General features: G+C 42.8%; 1 protein-coding gene across 3 annotated transcripts in view; it reads right to left on the bottom strand.

The window, feature by feature from the left end:
- Positions 1-17465, bottom strand: part of adkb (adenosine kinase b) — a 272625-nt gene that overhangs the window by 56818 nt on the left and 198342 nt on the right. The gene's annotated exons all lie outside the window — the stretch shown is intronic.

Raw genomic sequence — 17465 nt, 5'->3', positions numbered from 1 at the left:
GAGAGCTTTGTACGCGTCTCTGTGTGTGGAGTAAAGGTGGTCTAGATGTTTTTCCCTCTGGTTGCACATTTAACATGCTAGTAGAAATGAGGTAAAACGGATTTAAGTTTCACTGCATTAAAGTCCCCGGCCACTAGGAGCGCCACCTCTGGATTAGCGTTTTCCTGTTCTTCAAATCTCAAATGTCAAATGAAACGGAACGATGCTGAGCAGGAGTCAACCCAGGCTGTCAAAAACACTTAGACATTTGACACTTGGAGAAACGTGGATAAACATCAGAATCTGAAGTCACATTGGTAAAACCGTGAGATCTTGTTTTCAACAACACCCTAGCAAAAACACAAGCCTACTTGATGGTAATAGAGCTCACTGTTGCCTCTAGTGGCCAGTTTTGAAGGAATTTCCTGATGTCCTCAGGACATGGTAACTCTTAAGCGATCTGCCTGGAACAACTCCATGCCATGATTAGATATTGAAAAACCACTCCAATCTCTTTCAACATGTATTTTTCTTTAAACAATAAAAGCTAATCTACCAAGATTTCTGGAAAAAAATAATAATAATAGTAATTATATATATATACTGGCAGCTTCATTAAACTGGCAGCTTCATTAAACAGCACCCGCAAAACACCAGTCTCAATGTCAAAAGTGACGAGGCGACTCCGGGATGCTGGCCTTCTAGGCAGAGTTGCAAAGAAAAAGCCATATCTCAGACTGGCCAATAAAAAGGCCAGCATCCCGGAGTCGACCTCTTCTCTGTTGATGTTGAGACTGGTGTTTTGCGGGTACTATTTAATGAAGCTGCCAGTTGAGGTCTTGTGAGGCGTCTGTTTCTCAAACTAGCTACTCTAATGTACTTGTCCTCTTGCTCAGTTATGCACCGGGGCCTCCCACTCCTCTTTCTATTCTGGTTAGAGCCAGTTTGCTCTGTTCTGTGAAGGGAGTAGTACACAGTCGTACACTTCTTTAATCAGCACAACAGTTTTCAGCTGTGCTAATATAATTGCAAAAGGGTTTTCTAATGATCAATTAGCCTTTTAAAATGATAAACTTGGATTAGCTAACACAACGTGCCATTGGAACACAGGAGTGATGGTTGCTGATAATGGGGCTCTGTACGCCTATGTAGATATTCCATTAAAAATCAGCCGTTTCCCGCTACAATAGTCATTTACAACATTAACAATGTCTACACTGTATAACTGATCAATTTGATGTTATTTTAATGGACAAAATATTTGCTTTTCTTTCAAAAACAAGGACATTTCTAAGTGACCCCAAAKTTTTGAACGGTAGTGTATGTTAGAGAAAGACCCCACTGAACGGTTCAGAACATGAATAATTACTTATATTGGTAAAATGTATTTTATAACATAAGGAAGTGAAATTTCATCACCAAACCGCGTTTTTCACCCAATCTGGGAAGATTGGGCGGACATTCTAATATGTATCGTTTTGGAATGAAACTTTCCTATCAAAACAGATTATTTCATACATACTGAATATTAATATACATGGGCTTTTTACTGTAGATGTGCTTACTTGTATATTGTGCTTGATTCAAATTCTGTAAATCACCGGTGGTGTACCTTGTTAATAATACTGTTACAGTCCACTGATTCTCATCATCAGAAAACTATTGTGTAATAATCTCAGCTGACTCAATCCTTATTGAGCCAAACAAGTTGTATTCCAATTGGCACCCTATTCCCTATTTAGTGCACTACGTTTGACGGTCATACAGAATAGGGTGCCATTTTGGAKACAGCGAGGTTAAACACAACCATGTTTAACTGCTTGTAATGTCACAGCGATAAGTCAGGATATTCACACAAGAAATGTGGTGGAAAATGCAATTACAGATGTCATCAAATTCAAACCAGAATGGGCCTTCTCAGTTTAACAAACCGCAACAAGCTCATTTAACATTTTCTTCTTTTTAACGAATTGTTGAACATATGTCACAGAAAGAAATGGAGCGAGAGAGTCGTATTATAGGAGATTCACAGAGAGTCTAAATCAAAGAGCAAAACCAGGTGGTTGATACAAGTTGATAAGCTGAGAAGTGTAACTCCCTCCCTCAGGCCATTCTGAAAAATTCTGAAAATAGGCATTTGCTTGACCGTGTTAACCCGAACTGATGCAAAGGCAGACACTGAATTGTGTTTGACATTGGGGGAAGAGAAAATGGGAGAGGTGGAAAGGGGAGGGGGTTACAGGGAATGAGGGTGGCCCTGACAAGTTATTTACAACAAGACGTGCGTTCTATTTCGTCCTTCTGTGGGCATTTAAATAACAAGCAGTTTGAGTTTGTGTATTGGTTGGGTCGATTTGAAAAATAAAAACAATTGTATTGTTGAAGATTGGTTTTGAAATAGCCTGCGGTCTGACAAGGCTACCAAGTATTCCTCATCTGTCTGTGATGAGACCTACACCAAGTAACCAAGAGGGAGAGCGATTTAACAGGGCTGAGGAACAGTAAAAATATGGATTGTTAAATTGATCGATGTACTAAAAACATTGCCTTTGGCTGACTCATCAAAAGGTTAGAATGTCAACAAAAAAAGTAATAGAACATCGTAGTTTAGCACGGGGTAAAACGCAAGAATGCCTCAAAGTAAGAGCAGTTGCAAATCAAAGATTCACTTGACAATAGAACACTGACTGCAGTGCATTCTATTTCTGTTTGAATTCTAATTCTATGTCATGCCTATCAGTTCCTCTTGATTCAACCCTGGAGGTGCCAGTGATCCTCAGCATCTTTAGCAGCTTTAATTAATGAACAGTAACGACAAAAACAACACCTGGCCTTCAGCTCAAATGCTGCTTCCAAACACTCAGACATACAGCATTCATTATAGTGTGCGTGTGTAGCAATAGCAAGAGCAGTAGTGTCACGATCTTAATGAGGAGACCAAGGCGCAGCGTGATACGCATACATTCTTCTTTTAATGAAGAAAAACACTAAACAAACTAACAAAGTAACAAAACGACCGTGAAGCTATATAAACRGAGTGCTGACAGGAAACTACACATAGACAAGAACCCACGAAACCAAAAGGGAAAATGGCAACCTAAATAGGATCCCCAATCAGAGACAACGATAAACAGCTGCCTCTGATTGGGAACCAATTCAGGTCACCATAGACCTACAATTACCTAGACTTACAAAAAATCCTAGATCTACAAAAACCCTAGATCTACAAAAACCCTAGACAAGACAAATCAAGCATACCCACCCTCGTCACACCCTGACCTGACCAAAATAATACAGAAAACATAGATAACTAAGGTCAGGGCGTGACAAGTAGGGTGAGCATAGTGCCCTTGAAGTGGCCTCAGGGTCAGTAATGCTCTCAAAATGCATCCTAAATGGCACCCTATTCCCTACTGTATATAGTAGAGGTCGACCGATTAATCGGAATGGACGATTAATGGACGATAATGGACGATAGGTATTTTTGGACACCGATTTGGCCGTATTTTTTTATTTAATTTTTTTTTTTTTTTACGCCTATATTTAACTAGGCAAGTCAGTTAAGAACACATTCTTATTTTCAATGACGGCCTAGGAACGGTGGGTTAACTACCTTGTTCAGGGGCAGAACGAAAGATTTTTACCTTGTCAGCTCGGGGATTCAATCTTGCAACCTTACGGTTAACTAGTCCAACGCTCTAACCACCTGCTTTACATTGCACTCCACGAGGAGCCTGCCTGTTACGCGAATGCAGTAAGAAGCCAAGGTAAGTTGCTAGCTAGCATTAAACTTATCTTATAAAAAAACAATCAATCAATCAATCATAATCACTAGTTAACTACACATGGTTGATGATATTACTAGTTTATCTAGCGTGTCCTGCGTTGCATATAATCGATGCGGTGCACATTCGCGAAACAGGACTGTCGTTGCTCTAACGTGTACCTAACCATAAACATCAATGCCTTTCTTAAAATCAATACAAAAGTATATATTTTTTAAACCTGCATATTTAGTTAATATTGCCTGCTAACATGAATTTCTTTTAACTAGGAAAATTGTGTCACTTCTCTTGCGTTCTGTGCAACAGAGTCAGGGTATATGCAGCAGTGTGGGCCGCTTGGCTCGTTACGAACTGTGTGAAGACTATTTCTTCCTAACAAAGACAGCCAACTTCGCCAAACGGGGGATGATTTAACAAAAGCGCATTTGTGAAAAAAGCACAATCGTTGCACGACTCTACCTAACCATAAACATCAATGCCTTTCTTAAAATCAATACACAGAACTATATATTTTTAAACCTGCATATTTAGCTAAAAGAAATCCAGGTTAGCAGGCAATATTAACCAGGTGAAATTGTGTCACTTCTCTTGCGTTCATTGCATGCAGAGTCAGGGTATATGCAACAGTTTGGGCCGCCTGGCTCGTTGCGAACTAATTTGCCAGAATTTTACATAATTATGACATAACATTGAAGGTTGTGCAATGTAACAGGAATATTTAGARTTATGGATGCCACCCGTTAGATAAAATACGGAACGGTTCCGTATTTCACTGAAAGAATAAACGTTTTGTTTTCGAGATGATAGTTTTCGGATTCTACCATATTAATGACCTAAGGCTCGTATTTCTGTGTGTTATTATGTTAAAATTAAGTCTATGATTTGATAGAGCAGTCTGACTGAGCGGTGGTAGGCAGCAGCAGGCTCGTAAGCATTCATTCAAACAGCAATTTTGTGCGTTTTGCCAGCAGCTCTTCGCAATGTTTCAAGCATTGGGCTGTTTATGACTTCAAGCCTATCAACTCCCGAGATTAGGCTGGTGTAACCGATGTGAAATGGCTAGCTAGTTAGCGGGGTGCGCGCTAATAGCGTTTCAAACATCACTCGCTCTGAGACTTGGAGTAGTTGTTCCCCTAGCTCTGCATGGGTAACGCTGCTTCGAGGGTGGCTGTTGTCGATGTGTTCCTGGTGCGAGCCCAGGTAGGAGCGAGGAGAGGGACGGAAGCTATACTGTTACACTGGCAATATTAAAGTGCCTATAAGAACATCCAATAGTCAAAGGTATATGAAATACAAATCGTATAGAGAGAAATAGTCCTATAATTCCTATAATAACGACAACCTAAAACTTCTTTCCTGGGAATATTGAAGACTCATGTTAAAAGGAACCACCAGCTTTCATATGTTCTCATGTTRTGAGCAAGGAACTTAAACGTTAGCTTTCTTACATAGCACATATTGCACTTTTACTTTCTTCTCCAACACTGTGTTTTTGCATTATTGAAACCAAATTGAACATTATTTATTTTAGGCTAAAATGATTTTATTGATGTATTATGTTCAGTTAAAATAAGTGTTCATTCAGTATTATTGTAATTGTCATTATTAAAAATAGAAATTGGCCGATTAATCGGTATCGGCTTTTTTGGTCCTCCAATAATTGGTATCGGCGTTGAAAAATCATAATCGGTCGACCTCTAGTATATAGTGCACTACTTTTGATCATGGCCCTATACAGGAAGTAGGTTGCCATTTGGGACACATCCTTACTGTATGTCAGAGCCAAGTATGGGGTTAGTTCAGCTGCTGTAGTACTGTGTGAGTGTTAATGTGTGTGAGCTGCCTGCCACATTGAAGATGTGTGTATTGATAAGTAGTGCAGGTGATTATTAATATGATAATGTGGCTGGTCTGATAGTGACCCCCTACCTCCCTCCCCTGTGTGTGTGCACGCACGTGTGTCTGTGGAGGACAGATTATGTAGGAGGTAAATAACCTGCTTTGAGCCAAGGACTCCTGGAGCTCCCTGCAGAATGAATGCAGCATTCCTGCTCAAGCATGACATGCGACAAACAGCCGAGAAAACATGCACACTTGCGCATACACAAACACNATAAACTTGGATTAGCTAACACAACGTGCCATTGGAACACAGGAGTGATGGTTGCTGATAATGGGCCCCTGTACGCCTATGTAACGGATGTGAAATGGCTAGCTAGTTAGCGGGTACGCGCTACTAGCYTTTCAATCAGTTACGTCACTTGCTCTGAAACCTAGAAGTAGTGTTGCCCCTTGCTCTGCAAGGGCCGCGGCTTTTGTGGAGCGATGGGTAACGATGCTTCGTGGGTGACTGTTGTTGATGTGTGCAGAGGGTCCCTGGTTCGAGCCCGGGTATGGGCGAGGTGGACGGACTAAAGTTATACTGTTACACCTATGTAGATATTCCATAAAAATATCCAGTTTCCAGCTACAATAGTTATTTTCAACATTAACAATGTCTACACTGTATTTCTGATCAATTTTTTGTTATTTTAATGGACAAAAAATTTGCTTTCTTTCAAAAACAAGGACATTTCTAAGTGAGCCCAAACTTTTGAACGGTAGTGTATGTGTTATGGCTTTACACCCCCTGCTATATTGTGGATAAAGAGTTACCAGTCTAACAGAACACAGAGGGTGTTCTTTAATGAAAGCCTTTCCAACATAATCCAGGTAGAAGCAGGAATACCCCAGGGCAGCTGTCTAGGCCCATTACTTTTTCAATCTTTACTAATGACATGCCACTGGCTTTCAGTAAAGCTAGAGTTTCTATGTATGCGGATGATTCAACACTATACATGTCAGCTACTACAGCGACTGAAATGACTGCAACACTTAACAAAGAGTTGCAGTTAGTTTCAGAGTGGGTTACAAGGAATAGGTTAGTCTTAAATATTTCTAAAACTAAAAGCATTGTATTTGGGACAAATCATTAACTAAACCCTAAACCTCAACTAAATCCTGTAATAAATAATGTGGAAATTGAGCAAGTTGAGGTAACTAAACTGCTTGGAGTAACCCTATAATTGTAAACTGTCATGGTCAAAACATGTTGATACAACAGTAGCTAAGATGGGGAGAAGTATATCAATAATAAAGCGTTGCTCTACCTTCTTAACAGCACTATCAACAAGGCAGGTCCTACAGGCACTGGTTTTGTCACACCTGGACTTTTGTTCAGTCGTGTGGTCAGGTGCCACAAAAAAGGACTTAGGAAAATTGCAATTGGCTCAGAACAGGGCAGAACGGCTGGCCCTTGGACAGAGAGCTAATATTAATAATATGCATGTCATGTGCCTTTTACTGAGGTGTGGCTTCCATCTGGCCACTCTACAGTACCATAAAGGCCTGATTGGTGGAGAGTTGCAAAGATTGTTGTCCATCTCCACAGAGGAACTCTTGAGCTCTGTCAGTGTCCATCGGGTTCTTGGTCACCTCCCTGACCAAGGTCATTCTTCCCCGATTGCTCAGTTTGGCCGGCCGGCCAGTTCTATGAAGAGTCTTGGTGATTCCAAACTTCTTCCATTTAAGAATGATGGATGCCACTGTGTTCTTGTTCTTGGGGACCTTCAATGATGCAGAAATGTTTTGGTACCCTTCCCCATATCTATGCCTCGACACAATCTTGTCTCGGAGCTCTACGGACAATTCCTTTGACCTCATGGCTTGGTTTTTGCCGTGACATGCGCTGTCAACTGTGGGACCTTATATACTGTAGACAGGGGTGTGCCTTTCCAAATCATGTCCAATCAATTTAATTTACCACAGGTGGACTCCAATCAAGTTGTAGAAACATCTCAAGGATGATTAATGGAAACAGGATGCACCTGAGCTCAATTTCGAGTCTCATAGCGAAGGGTCTGAATGCTATGTAAATAAGGTACCTGTTTTCGCTTTGTCAATATGGGGTATTCTGGGTAGATTGATGAGAAAAAATAGATATTTAATCGATTTTAGAATAGGGCTGTAACTTAACAAAATGTGGGTAAAAGGGAGGGGTCTGAATACTTTCCGAATGCACTGTAGGCCTAGACCTACAGTAAACGATATCCAAAACAACAAACAATACACTGCATTTATACATTTTCAGTCCTTTAAATTGTAAAGTCATGTCTTTCTACAAAATACCAAAACAAATGTTAAACTCTATAGAGAATTAAATAATTTCACTGTATTTCAGATGGAATCAAGGCATTAGAATTAACCCAGGGGGGCAAATGCCTGGCCTGGGGTGCCTGGCTGGCTACTTTTTACATTTGGCTGGCTACTCTATGTACTTATGGAAAACACTGGAAAGGTAAAAGATAACAAGGTGGGCTTAAAACATCAGCCCTCTAGCAACAGACTGCATGGGGGACATGGAGCATGAAGCTATCAGAATGCATGAGATGCTTCTGCTGGCAGGAGCTTGTACAGTCAAATAGATATTTTTTGAGAGCTTAAGCTAATAATTGTGAGCCCCATTAAGAGGGAGAGCATTTCACGGTAAGGTCTACACCTGTTGTATTCAGCGCATGTGACATTTGATTTGAGGAGAGAGTCAACCATTTCTTGCAAATGAAACAGGACATGCACTTCATACATCTGACATTTTTCAACGCTTCCCACTTAGGTATTTTTCTTCCCCACACATAGGAGAGAGAGGAGAGGCAGGTTCACAGGGGAGAGACCGGAGCACAGAGGAGAGACAGGAGAGACCGGAGCACAGGGGAGAGGGAGGAGAAACCGGAGCACAGGGGAGAGACCGGAGCACAGAGGAGAGACAGGAGAGACGGGAGCACAGGGGAGAGAGAGGAGAGACCGAAGCACAGGGGAGAGACCGGAGCACAGGGGAGAGAGAGGAAAAACCGGAGCACAGGGGAGAGAGAGGAGAGAGCGGAGCACAGGGAAGAGCAGGCAGAGACCGGAGCACAGGGGAGAGGGAGAGACCGCAGCACGGGGGAGAGGGAGAGACCGCAGCACGGGGGAGAGGGAGCGACCGGAGCACAGGGGAGAAACTTGAGCATATGGGAGAAACAAAAGCACAGTGGAGATGGAGGAGAGACCGGAGCCAACTTGCGGTGTGTTTTGGGTCAATGTCGAGTTGAAAAACACTAAGTGCAAAGCAGATGGGATGGTGTATCGCTGCAGAATGCTGCGGTAGCCATGCTGGTTCAAGGTGGGAACCACACATGCGGAGATCATCCGTTCACCTACTCTGCGTCTCACACGGCGGTTGGATCCAAAAACCTCAAATTTGGACTCATCAGACCAAAGGACAGATTTCCACCAGTCTAATGTTTCTTGGCCCAAGCAAGTCTCTTCTTCTTCTTGGTGTCCTTTAGCAGTGGTTTCTTTGCAGCAATTTGACCATGAAGGCCTGATTCACGCAGTTTCCTCTGAACAGTTGATGTTGAGATGTGTCTGTTACTTGAACTCTGTGAAGCATTTATTTGGGCTGCAATCTGAGGTGCAGTTAACTCTAATGGATGTGTCCTCTGCAGCAGAGATAACTCTGGGTCTTCCTTTCCTGTGGCAGTTCTCCTGAGAGCCAGTTTCATCATATCGCTTGATGGTTTTTGCGACTGCACTTGAAGAAACTTTCAAAGTTTTTGACATTTTCCGGTTTGACTGACCTTCATGTCTTAAAGTAATGATGGACTGTCCTTTCTCTTTGCTTATTTGAGCTGTTTCCCACCCTCCAAGCTCATCAATACACTTGAGGCCCTGGGTCTGAACCCTGCCCTGTGCAACTGGGTCCTGGACTTCCTGACAGGCCACCACCAGGTGGTGAAGGTAGGAAACAGCACTTCTACTTCGCTGATCGTCAACACTGGGGCCCCACAAGAATACGTGCTCATTCCCTTCCTGTACTCCCTGTTCAACCATGACTGCGTGGCCACGCACGCCACCAACTCAATCATCAAGTTTACAGACAACACAACAGTAGTAGGCCTGATTACCAACAATGACGAGACAGCTTACAGGGAGGAGGTGAGGGCCCTGGGAGTGTGGTGCCAGGTAAATAACCTCTCACCCAACATCAACAAAACAAAGGAGCTGATCGTGGACTTCAGTAAACAGCAGAGGGTGCACCACCCTACCCACATCAACAGGACCGCAGTGGAGAAGGTGGAAAGCTTAAAGTTCTTCGGCGTACACATCACTGACAAACTGAAATGGTTCACCCACACAGACAGTGTGGTGAAGAAGGAGCAACAGCGCCTCTTCAACCTCAGGAGGCTGAAGAAATTTGGCTTGTCACCTAAAACCCTCACAAACTTCCACAGATGCACAATTGAGAGCATCCTGTCGGGCTGTATCACCGCCCGGTACGGCAACTGCACCTCGCCCACCACAGGGCTCTCCAGAGGGTAGTGCGGTCTATCCAACGCATCACCGGGGGAAAACTACCTGCCCTCCAGGACACCTACAGCACCCGATGTCACAGGAAGGTCAAAAAGATCATCAAGGACAACAACCACCCGAGCCACTGCCTGTTTACCCTGCTATCATCCAGAAGGCGAGGTCAGTACAGACGCATCAAAGCTGTGACCGAGTGACTGAAAAACAGCTTTAAATAGCCATCGCTAGCACATTAGAGGCTGCTGCCCTATATACATAGCTTGAAATCACTGGCCACTTTAATAATGTTTACATATTTTCCATTACTCATCTCATATGTATATACTGTATTCTATCCTATTCTACTGTATCTTAGTCTATGCCGCTTTGACATTTCTCGTCCAAATACTTACATATTCTTAATTCCATTCCTTTACTTTAGATTTGTGTGTATTGTTGTGAAATTGTTATATATTACTTGTTAGATATTGCTGCAATGTTGGAGCTAGAAACACAAGCATTTCACTCGACCCACAATAACAACTGCTAAACACATGTATATGACAACTAACATTTGATTTGATTTGTGTGGTTCCCACTGTGAAGCATGTTGGAGGAGGTGTGATGGTGTAGGGTGCTTTGCTGGTAACACTGTTAGTGATTTGTTTAGAATTCAAGGCACACTTAACCAGCATGGCTACCACAGCATTCTGCGGCGATTACAATGACCCAACACACACCTCCAGGCTGTGTAAGGGCTATTTGACCTATTTGTGGAGTGCTGCATTAGATGACCTGGCCTGGCCACAATCACCCAATCTCAACCCAATTGAGATGGTTTGGGATGAGAAGTCCGCAGAGTGAAGGAAAAGCAGCCAACAAGTTCTCAGCATATGTAGGAACTCCTTCAAGACTGTTGGAAAAGCATTACTTATGAAGCTGGTTGAGAGAATGCCAAGAGTGTACAAAGCTGTCATCAAGGCAAATGGGGCTACTTTGAAGAATCTCAAATATAAAATATATTTTGATTTGTTTAAAACATTTTTGGTTACTACATGATTCCATATGTGTTATTTCATCATTTTGATGTCTTCACTATTAGAAAAAAGTAAAAATAAAGAAAAACCTTGAATGAGTAAGTGTCAAACTTTTGACTGGTACTGTATATACACACAAACATACACATTGAGTGTACAAAACATTAGGAACACCTTCCTTATACTCTATTTATTTAATTTACAGATAGTCAGGGGGCACACTCCACCACGCAGACATCATTTACAAACAAAGCAAGTGTTTAGTGAGTCTGCCAGATCAGAGGCAGTAGGGATGACCATGGATGTTCTCTGTTTAGTGAGTCTGCCAGATCAGAGGCAGTAGGGATGACCAGGGATGTTCTCTGTTTAGTGAGTCNGGATGTTCTCTGTTTAGTGAGTCTGCCAGATCAGAGGCAGTAGGGATGACCAGGGATGTTCTCTGTTTAGTGAGTCTGCCAGATCAGAGGCAGTAGGGATGACCATGGATGTTCTCTTGAAAAGTATGTGAAAAAGACCACATCTTCCTGTCCTACTAAGCATTCAAAATGTAACGTGTACTTTTGGGTGTCAGGGAAAACATATGGAGTAATTAGGTACATTATTTTCTTGAGGTGTTTTCTTAGTGAAGTAAAAGTAAAAGTTGTCAAAAATATAAATAGTAAATTACATATACGACTTAAGAAGTACTTTAAAGTATCTTAACTTAAGTACTTTACACCACTGACTATATGAGGAACTGAGGCCCCATGCCAAAACTTTTCAGCCTACTGAGGGGGAAAAGGTGCTGTCGGGCCCTTTTCACAACTGTGTGGGTGGGTGTGTGTGTGTGTGGACAATGTTAATTCCTTAGTGATGTGGGCACTGAGGAACTTGAAGCTCTTGACCTGCTCCACTGAAGCTCCATCGATGTGCATGGGGGCGTACTCACCCCTGTGTTTCCTGTAGTCCACGATCAGCTGCTTTATCTTGCTGACGTTGAGGGAGACATTGTCCTTACACCACACTGTCAACTCTCTGAGATCCTCCCTATAGGCTACCTCACCACCGTTGGTGATCAGGTGTTGGAGTTGTGCGTGGCTACGATGTTAAACGGGGAGTACACGGAGGGTACTGTAGTGCCTTGCGGTCGGAGGCCAAGCAGTTGCCATACCAGGCAGTGATGCAACCAGTCAGGATGCTCTCGATGGTGCAGCTGTATAACCTTTTGAGGATCTGAGGACCCATGCCAAATCTTTTCAGGTCTCCTGAGGGGGAATAGGCTTTGCCGTGCCCTCTTCACAATTGTCTTGGTGTGTTTGGACCATGATAGTTAGTTGGTGATGTGGACACCAAGTAACTTGAAGCTCTCAACCTGCTCCACCACAGCCCCGTCGATGAGAATGGGGGCATGCTCGGTTCTCCTTTTCCTGTAGTCGACAATCATCTCCTTTGTCTTGATCACTTGAGGGAGGGTTGTTGTCCTGGCAGCCACACGCCAGGTCTCTGACGCTCCTCCTATAAACTGGTCTCATTCATTGTGGTGATCAGGCCCCTACCCACTGTTGTCATCGGCAAACTTAATGATAGTGTTGAGTGGGCCTGGCTGTGCAGTCGATAAGTAGAAACAGGGATACAGAGCGACTGAGCACGCACCCGCTGAGGGGCCCCGTGTTCGAGGATCAGCGTGCAGATGATGTACCTACCCTTAACCCGGGAGGGCGGCCAGTCACGAAGTCCAGGATATCCGTTGCAGAGCGAGTTTATTCCAGGTCGTTAGCATGGTGCCGATGGCTTGCGACACAATGGTGTTGACGCTGAGCTGTAGTCAGATGAATAGCATTCTCACATTGGTGTTCCTTTTGTTTAGGGGGAAGGGCAGATGTGGCGTGGTGAATAAGAGATTGTGTCATTCTGTGGATCCTGTATAGGGCAGTATTTCCTATTGGAGTGTTCGTAGGTGTCTCTGGGATTAATGCTGTTGGATAGTGAGCCATGGACAGCTTTCAAAGCCTTCATGGCTACATAAGTTTGTGTCCCTGGTCGGGTAGTCATTTAGGCAGGTACATTAGTGTTCTTGGCCACATGTGCCTATGGTGGTCAGCTTTAAACATGTGGTATTACAGACTCAGACAGCGGAGAGGTTGAAATGTGTCAGTGAAGGCACGTTGCCAGTTGGTCAGCGTTATGTTGGAGTACACATCCTGGTAATCCGTCTGGCCCTGCTGGCCTTTGTGACAAAGATCTTTACTTCAGCTACGGAGAGCGTGATCACACAGTAGTCCGACAAGCTGTGCTCTCAAGCATGTTTTCAGTGTTACATGCCTGAAGCGAGCATAGAAGTAATTAGCTCATCTGGTAGGTTTGTGTTCACTGGCAGCTCACGGCTTCGCTTCCCTTGTAGTCTGTAATAGTTGAAACGCCTGACAACATCCACGAGCATCGGAGTCGGTGTAGTACGATTCGATCTTGTCCTGTATTGATGTTTTGCCTGTTTGATGGTTCGCGAAAGACATGCGGATCATCTCTATAAGCTTCTGGTTAAAGTCCGCTCCTTGAAGCGGCAGCTCTACCTTTTGCTCAGTGCGGATGTTGCCTGTAATCCATGGCTTCTGGTTGGGGTATGTACTACATACAGTCACTGTGGGGGGACGTCATCGATGCACTTATTGATAAAACAGTGACTGATATGGTGTACTCCTCATGCCATGGGAAGAATCCCGAACACTACTCCAGTCTGTGCTAGCATAACAGTCCTGTAGCTTAGCTTCTGCTTGATCTGACCACTTTTCATTGACCGAGTCACTGGTGCTTCCTGCTTTAGTTTTTGCTTGTAAGCAGGAATCAGGAGGATAGAATTATGGTCAGATTTGCCAAATGGAGGGCAAGGAGAGCTTTGTACGCGTCTCTGTGTGTGGAGTAAAGGTGGTCTAGAGTTTTTCCCTCTGGTTGCACATTTAACATGCTAGTAGAAATGAGGTAAAACGGATTTAAGTTTCACTGCATTAAAGTCCCCGGCCACTAGGAGCGCCACCTCTGGATTAGCGTTTTCCTGTTCTTCAAATCTCAAATGTCAAATGAAACGGAACGATGCTGAGCAGGAGTCAACCCAGGCTGTCAAAAACACTTAGACATTTGACAACTTGGAGAAACGTGGATAAACATCAGAATCTTGAAGTCACATTGGTAAAACCGTGAATCTTGTTTTCAACAACACCCTAGCAAAAACACAAGCCTACTTGATGGTAATAGAGCTCACTGTTGCCTCTAGTGGCCAGTTTTGAAGGAATTTCCTGATGTCCTCAGGACATGGTAACTCTTAAGCGATCTGCCTGGAACAACTCCATGCCATGATTAGATATTGAAAACCACTCCAATCTCTTTCAACATGTATTTTTCTTTTAAACAATAAAAGCTAACTCACAAGATTTCTGGAAAAAAATAATAATAATAGTAATTATATATATATACTGGCAGCTTCATAAACTGGCAGCTTCATTAAACAGCACCGCAAAACACCAGTCTCAAATGTCAAAAGTGACGAGGCGACTCCGGGATGCTGGCCTTCTAGGCAGAGTTGCAAAGAAAAAGCCATATCTCAGACTGGCCAATAAAAAGGCCAGCATCCCGGAGTCGAACCCTCTTCTCTGTTGATGTTGAGACTGGTGTTTTCGGGTACTATTTAATGAAGCTGCGCAGTTGAGGTCTTGTGAGGCGTCTGTTTCTCAAACTAGCTACTCTAATGTACTTGTCCTCTGCTCAGTTATGCACCGGGGCCTCCACTCCTCTTTCTATTCTGGTTAGAGCCAGTTTGCTCTGTTCTGTGAAGGGAGTAGTACACAGTCGTACACTTCTTTAATCAGCACAACAGTTTTCAGCTGTGCTAATATAATTGCAAAAGGGTTTTCTAATGATCAATTAGCCTTTAAAATGATAAACTTGGATAGCTAACACAACGTGCCATTGGAACACAGGAGTGATGGTTGCTGATAATGGGGCTCTGTACGCCTATGTAGATTCCATTAAAAATCAGCCGTTTCCCGCTACAATAGTCATTTACAACATTAACAATGTCTACACTGGTATAACTGATCAATTTGATGTTATTTTAATGGACAAAATATTTGCTTTTCTTTCAAAACAAGGACATTTCTAAGTGACCCCAAAATTTTGAACGGTAGTGTATGTTAGAGAAAGACCCCACTGAACGGTTCAGAACATGAATAATTACTTATATTGGTAAATGTATTTTAAACATAAGGAAGTGAAATTTCATCACCAAACCGCGTTTTTCACCCAATCTGGGAAGATTGGGCGGACATTCTAATATGTATCGTTTGGAATGAAACTTTCCTATCAAAACAGATTATTTCATACATACTGAATATTAAATTACAGGGCTTTTACTGTAGATGTGCTTACTTGTATATTGTGCTTGATTCAAATTCTGTAAATCACCGGTGGTGTACCTTGTAATATACTGTTACAGTCCACTGATTCTCTCATCAGAAAACTATTGTGTAATAATCTCAGCTGACTCAATCCTTATTGAGCCAAACAAGTTGTATTCCAATTGGCACCCTATTCCCTATTTAGTGCACTACGTTTGACGGTCATACAGAATAGGGTGCCATTTTGGACACAGCGAGGTTAAACACAACCATGTTTAACTGCTTGTAATGTCACAGCGATAAGTCAGGATATTCCACAAAGAAATGTGGTGGAAAATGCAATTACAGATGTCATCAAATTCAAACCAGAATGGGCCTTCTCAGTTTAACAAACCGCAACAAGCTCATTTAACATTTCTTCTTTTTAACGAATTGTTGAACATATGTCACAGAAAGAAATGGAGCGAGAGAGTCGTATTATAGGAGATTCACAGAGAGTCTAAATCAAGAGCAAAACCAGGTGGTTGATACAGTTGATAAGCTGAGAAGTGTAACTCCCTCCCTCAGGCCATTCTGAAAAATTCTGAAAATAGGCATTTGCTTGACCGTGTTAACCCGAACTGATGCAAAGGCAGACACTGAATTGTGTTTGACATTGGGGGAAGAAAAATGGGAGAGGTGGAAAGGGGAGGGGTTACAGGAATGAGGGTGGCCCTGACAAGTTATTTCAACAAGACGTGCGTTCTATTTCGTCCTTCTGTGGGCATTTAAATAACAAAGCAGTTTGAGTTTGTGTATTGGTTGGGTCGATTTGAAAAATAAAAACAATTGTATTGTTGAAGATTGGTTTTGAAATAGCCTGCGGTCTGACAAGGCTACCAAGTATTCCTCATCTGTCTGTGATGAGACCTACACCAAGTAACCAAGAGGGAGAGCGATTTAACAGGGCTGAGGAACAGTAAAAATATGGATTGTTAAATTGATCGATGTACTAAAAACATTGCCTTTGGCTGACTCATCAAAAGGTTAGAATGTCAACAACAAAAAGTAATAGAACCGTAGTTTAGCACGGGGTAAAACGCAAGAATGCCTCAAAGTAAGAGCAGTTGCAAATCAAAGATTCACTTGACAATAGAACACTGACTGCAGTGCATTCTATTTCTGTTTGAATTCTAATTCTATGTCATGCCTATCAGTTCCTCTTGATTCAACCCTGGAGGTGCCAGTGATCCTCAGCATCTTTAGCAGCTTTAATTAATGAACAAGTAACGACAAAAACAACACCTGGCCTTCAGCTCAAATGCTGCTTCCAAACACTCAGACATACAGCATTCATTATAGTGTGGTGTGTGTAGCAATAGCAAGAGCAGTAGTGTCACGATTCTTAATGAGGAGACCAAGGCGCAGCGTGATACGCATACATTCTTCTTTTAATGAAGGAAAACACTAAACAAACTAACAAAGTAAACAAACGACCGTGATGCTATATAAACACGAGTGCTGACAGAAACTACACATAGACAAGAACCACGAAACCAAAAGGGAAAATGGCAACCTAAATAGGATCCCCAATCAGAGACAACGTAAACAGCTGCCTCTGATTGGGAACCAATTCCAGTCCCATAGACGCCTACTACGCGCGCAATCTACCGTCTTAGACCACCACCGACCAACCTGCTCCTAGATCCCCTAAAAAAGCACAAACCTAGATCTACACAAAACCCTAGACAAGACAAATCAGGCATATCCCACCCTCGTCACAACCCTGACCTGTACCAAGCCAAATAAATTACAGCAAAACATACGTATACTAAGGTCAGGAGCGTGACAAGTAGGGTGCAGCATAGTGCCTGAGAAGTGGCCTCAGGGTCGAGTAATGCTCTCACAAATGCATCTAAATGCACCCTATTCCCTACTGTATATAGTAGAGTCGA

Source organism: Salvelinus sp. IW2-2015, linkage group LG18 (assembly GCF_002910315.2).
Source record: "Salvelinus sp. IW2-2015 linkage group LG18, ASM291031v2, whole genome shotgun sequence".
NCBI lineage: Eukaryota > Metazoa > Chordata > Actinopteri > Salmoniformes > Salmonidae > Salvelinus > Salvelinus sp. IW2-2015.
The sequence above is the reverse complement of the archived record's forward strand: the minus strand, read 5'-3'. Positions and strand labels throughout refer to the sequence as shown.